This window comes from Pteropus alecto, unplaced genomic scaffold (genome assembly GCF_000325575.1).
Source record: "Pteropus alecto unplaced genomic scaffold, ASM32557v1 scaffold3, whole genome shotgun sequence".
Taxonomy (NCBI): Eukaryota; Metazoa; Chordata; class Mammalia; order Chiroptera; family Pteropodidae; genus Pteropus; species Pteropus alecto.
In genome coordinates this window covers 45,837,714-45,843,345 of record NW_006442484.1, presented here as the reverse complement: position 1 = coordinate 45,843,345, position 5,632 = coordinate 45,837,714, and the positions used below count along the sequence as shown (strand labels likewise).

The 5,632-nt window shown below is 46.4% G+C and overlaps 1 non-coding gene across 1 annotated transcript; it reads right to left on the bottom strand.

Moving 5' to 3' along the window:
* Positions 1-4,461: 4,461 nt before the first annotated feature.
* LOC112470421 lies at positions 4,462-4,568 on the bottom strand. The gene has a single exon (XR_003042992.1). It is a non-coding gene; the product is annotated as a U6 spliceosomal RNA (small nuclear RNA).
* Between the last annotated feature and the right edge of the window lie 1,064 nt (positions 4,569-5,632).

Genomic DNA, 5,632 nt, shown 5'->3' with positions numbered 1-5,632 from the left:
AGGCAGGCTGCAGGGCCACTGGCCGCGCATCTGTGCGGCGGAACTTGGACGCGAAGCTGAGCAGGTCGCCGCCGCCCCCGCACGACATGTACTCCAGGTAGGAGCTCATGGTTCCGGCCCACCCACCTGCGCGCGGAGGCCTGGGCTGGGCTGCAGGGGTAGCAGGACCGCCACGCTCTGCGCCGCTCGGCCTTTCCCCTCTACCCGAGCTGCCCTCGCCGAGCCATGGCGAGCGAGCGCAAAGTAAATAGTGGCCTAATATAGTGGCGGCGCTGGCCACGTGGCGCCGGCCGGCCAATGGGCGCCTTCTCCGCACGGGGCTCGGCACGCCTGCGGCGCCACCAACTTCGCGGAACCTGCGAGAGGCCGCCGCCCACAGACCCCCTACCCCGGGGAGAGTCAGCACCGCCCAAGGGCAACCTAGGGAGGGGCGGGATGAGAGCGCGGGGCGAGAGCCTGGGACGACTGCTCTCCGGACAGGTATTGGGCGAGACGTGGGGAGAAAGTCAGGACTGGCCGCTCGGGTGAGGGCGAGAGGATGGAGAGCGAGAGCTTGTTCTGGATCGTAGGTGACCAGTCCTCAGATGCGGATTGCAGACGTCGCGGTGTGGTAGGGGTTAAAAGGGAGCTGGAGCGGTGGGGACTGCTACTAACCTTTCTCCAGGGAAAGTAGTTATTCCTCTTCCTTTTAGATCTGAAGTCTATGCGCTTTTGGTTTTCTTGGCACTGGTGTTATTTCTCTCCTAAACCTGAAGTAGAGGTTTAATATTTCACTCTCTCTCCGATTTACGGGACCAAATTTTATGCTGTAGGTGCTAGGTACCTGGGGAGCGGCAAAGATTTTTCACTCCCCAGGTACCTAGCACGTACAGCATAACGTTATTTCTCAACGTTTCCTTCAGCTTCTTCCACTCCTTCCATTTGTGGTGGCAGAAGTGCGCGTGTTGAAGTGCCAGGTTTTGATTTGGAAAGATGAAGTGAAATGTCTGCCTTGTTCGGAAGTTTAGCTGATTTCTCCCTCTGATTATGTTGTCAAAATAAAGAATCTTCCTTTGTGATGGAGTGGCTCTTTGTGCTCCTGTTTGGGAGGCTGGCACCCGGACCAGTGCTGGGCACGCTTTCTCCTGGGCGCTTGGCTCGAGTGAGCAAAAGGCTTCCCAGGGATGGGTCAGATCTCAGAGGTTTGGACAGGCTTGTACCTCGAAGCAATTAAAGGTACTGTTCCATCAGATAAGTGCTGCGTCGTCTCTTGCAAGTGAAATTTGAGGGCTCACAATGTTAATGGGCTCACGTCTTTCCCTTGATAATATGGTTTTGTTTACTGAGTGTAGAGAGACGGGAAATAAAAGTGCAGTTAGCACAGGAAATGAGGAATAGAAGGGGTACAGAGACAAGCTTTTCACTGACAAGCTTTCTAACTTCCTTGAACATTTCTTTTAATGTGTCCCTCTTTGGGGCTATAGGAAAATAACAAATTAAACATATCAATGTTATTTACACACAGCAGTAATGAAAGAGAGTGGTTTCCTAAAACTCTGTGAGTAAAGAGTCTACTCTTGGCTTTTCAAGTGCCCTTGAGTACTTGATCAATTACAGCATCTGAGTTAGGGTGTCCGAGGTTTTATTATTGTTTTACTGATCTACTTGTCATGAAAGAACCATTGAGCCCTTGCCTAAAATTCCATTCTGACGAAGTCTGGAAAATTGGAGCCATCACAGTCCAGGGAACCAGTTCTGTACAGGGATGTGAACTTGTGAATAAACAAAGCCACACCAAAAGTACTACTGCTGGTGAGGCTGAAGTTCAGCCAAGGTGGGGAGGACTGAGCCATGATGGGGAGGAGGTAGGTAGAGGGTAGACATTTAGGAACTGCCACAAAGCTAAAGGGATCTGGGGTTCCTGCACTGCTGGAGTTCTTGGATTTCATTGAGAAATAGAATCCTAGGCTGAAAACGGTCCTTCAAACTTAATGTTGCTGCTTCAATTTTCTCCTGTAATCAATCAGATGACAAAGATCCTAAATAATATTTGAAAAGAGAAAAGTAAAGGCTTTTCTCTTGCATTCTGGTCAGAAAATGATAGAGCTCTTCAGAGCTAGTTAAAGCTTCAAATGTAGGTGCATTTTTTCACTGTCCTCCCTCTGCACTCTTAATGCAAAAGTACCAGCAAGTCAGATGCTGCTAAGCTGATGGTGCCCCCATAGCTATCCCTGGCCAGACTTTAATAGCCAGTTTTTACCAACATAATGTCCTAACTCTCACATTCCTATCTCAAAAGTATAACACCCTCTCTCAAAAGGTACTCATCTAATCACAACTCCTAGGCCCAGAGGCCCCAGGAGGTCGAGAAGGAAAAGTGGCTTTGCAAACCTCTCTGAAGAAGATCCCTGGCTGGCTGCAACACAGGATGTAGAACAGAAAACCCAGCCTGACTGTCTGGCAAGACTGACCCAAACTTATCAAATTGGGAGCCTTTTCTGTGAGGTTTCAGGTAAAACAGGCAGCCTAAGTGCCGTGGCACCCTTTACTGCAACAAGGACTAGGTTTTTGCTGCTAAGCATTTGGGGCAAAAGTTGGGTCCTTCCTGTCACAATTAAGCATTGACTTTGATGTACTCATGAGCTGTCCACACTATTTTCCTGAAACAAAATTTTGGAGATTGGGTTTTCTGCTGAGGTGAGGGGAAAAAAGTATCCTAAAAGAGAATTTTTTTTAAGATTTTTTTTTAAATCTATTGTTTGGTTTTCACAGCTGTGGGTAAGGTGTTCACTATTTGTTCAGACCCAATAGCAGTTCCCTGATAATTGCATATGGAGGACTACATTCTGTTCATCCTTCGCTCTACTCCCTTTAATCTCCCAGTCATTCTGTTCATCCTTCGCTCTACTCCCTTTAATCTCCCAGTCTTTGCCATATTCTACGCTTGGAGGCTCAGAGTTGTCATCTCCACTCCTAGACTGGTTCTTGACTTGCCCAGGTTAGCAGTCAAGATTCTGGTCATCTCAGACTCAGATTCAACAACAAATGTTTGCCAGGGGCCTACTAAGTTAGACTATTTTGTTAGGGGAGAATTAGGCTGGGAAAAAAAGATATTCACAAATTAAAAGAACAATGGATTCATTCCTGGCACAAGTCTTACCTGTACTATAAATCTACTCCAGAAGAATCTGTATCTATAATTTGCTATGAAGAAATTGGAAGATGTTGGAGGAAGTGTGTATAGAAAGATATGAGTATAGGATATTTTGAGCAACTTTAAAGTTTGTCTCCTCGGTGTGCACAGGGCATGGAAGAAATGTCTTACTGATTGTATTGCTTGTTCAAGTCCTGAATTCCCAAGGGTCCCTTGCCCTGCTGTGCCCTGGTGCTGTGAGTCCCCAGCAGGAGGCAACAGCAGAGGGGCCTGATTCCCAGGTTGTATTTGATTGTAGGAATGCTTTGAAATCTTTCTCATCCTGTCCACCAAAGCAGCCACCCCCTGCCCACTCCTCATGACTACCTTTCTCTCCTATTTGAACAACAAGCTTCTTTTCTGCAGACAGAACTGATGGAGAGTGGCAGTCTGGTCTTCTGTGTGTTTACGGTTGTTCCTAAAAAGCCTCTTGCAACCCCTCTCCACAAACCTACTGTGTTACTGCTTGGATACTCTTGAGTCCATGCAAACTCTTGGCTCTACAGCCCCAAAGCATACAAAGGCTCTTGCTTGTTTGAGGTAAAAAGAGCAGGAGTGAAGGTGTCTTTTTTCTGAAGCAAGATTTAAAGTTCTCTGCAGCATCCTTTCTTTAGTTATCCCAGGCCTAGGATGGAGGTGGGGATGAAAAAGATCCTAAAACAGAAATTCTTAACCTGTCGGAAGTCTGATTACATGACCTTCCCTGAGGAAAACAGTTTATAGAGCGTTGTCCCTTTCCCTGAGAGCTTTGTGATTGAAAGTTCCATCTTTCGCCTGTCACTCAGTAGGTATTCAGTAAATGTTTGTTGGACAGAAATAAAGAATAGACAGAATGGTGCATCTTCACCATGACTAATATTGGCTAAAGGATATCCTTAGATAACTCACTCTCAAAACCACTTCACGTGGGTAGAAATCATCTTAGAAGCTTGTTTTAAAGTGTGGGTCCCTCAGCCTACCCCCAGAGGTTTCAGTCCAATAAGTCAGACTCAGGAGTCTTTATTTATTTATTTATTTTGCTGTTTGTTCTTTTTTTAAATTTTATTTTATTGTTAGTTTCAAGTATACAGTACATCGGTTAGACATTTATATAGTTTATAAAACAATCCCCCAATTGCTCTTTCTCTCCTCTGACTCTATACTTAGCCATTACATTAATGCTAACTGCATTCCCTATGCTGTGCTCCCCATCCCCATGACCATCTATCAACTAATTTGTACTTCTTTAACCCTTCGCCCCTTTCTCCCAGCTCCCCAACCCCTCTCCCTTCTGGCGGGCAGCAGATTGAGAAAATATGGAATGCTTCACGAATTTGCATGTCATCCCTGCACAGGGTCTATGCTAATCTTCTCTGTATCGGTCCAGTTTTAGTATATGTGCTGCTGAAGCAAGCACAGGAGTCTTTCTTTTTATTAAGCCTCTTAAGTGATTCTAAAGCCAGGTTCTTTGAACCCACATTTTGAGAATTTCTGCTTTAGGAGCTGGGTTAGGGTAAATAACCGAGAGAAGAGAGGGGTAATTTTGTGGGAGGGCCTGGAACCACCACAATGAGAGCTTATGGCTAGCTGGAACATGAGCATACCTGAAAAGAGTCCAGAAGCCTATTGAGTAGTAGAGGCAGAGAGGTCAACATCAAGGGCAAACTTAAGTCTAATAGGGCTGAAGTTCCAGAAAGTATCCTTAAGAAGTAGTCAGTAGGAGTCTCCCAAGTTTTGCTGACAAAATAGCGCTTTGCAGATTGCACTTATTTCTGCTCCTTGCCACTTCTCTAATTTGGCTTTGATGATGCCATTGGGGTAGGAAGTGAAAGGTATTTGTTTCTCCCTGTCTAGGAGAAAATTTAGAGTGGTTCTGAGGCAGTGGGAAGAGGGAAGGAGTGGGAATGGAGGTCTCAAGAGGGAGGAGCCAACCCTCATTTCTTTCCACCTCTCCCAAATTGTCTGGAATGAGCATTTGAGCCTGAGAGATCCAGAGAGAGTGAAATATCCCTTAGCCTAGGCTGTTTAACTCTTCCTCTGGCCAAAGGCTGACCTTTCACAGCATAACATATCAATGCTAGAAGGCCCCTTAGAGATAAGTGACATCTAACCCCTCATTTTAGAGAGAAAGTCACTTTACTCAGAAGTTAAAAGGCAAAGCCATTCTGCAAAAATGAGGGAACCAACTTGGGTCTCTGACTCTCCACAGTCTGTTGCCTTTCCACAGTCTGCAAAAATCAAGGAGTAAGACAGCCCCTCCTCTGCATTGTGGCAACCTCGATGCTGAGCAAGCAGAGCAGTGATCAAGGAGGCACCCTAATTTCTGGAAGACTGCACAGCCATTGTGAGTGACTGGGAGGCCTACTGCCCTCCTTTTACTGAACTTGTGCCCCAGACTTCTGAGGCCCCACTTTGATCTACTCCTGCAAGAGAGATCAGTGATAGACGTGGGTCTCCACCCGCTCCACCACAGCAAGGGTA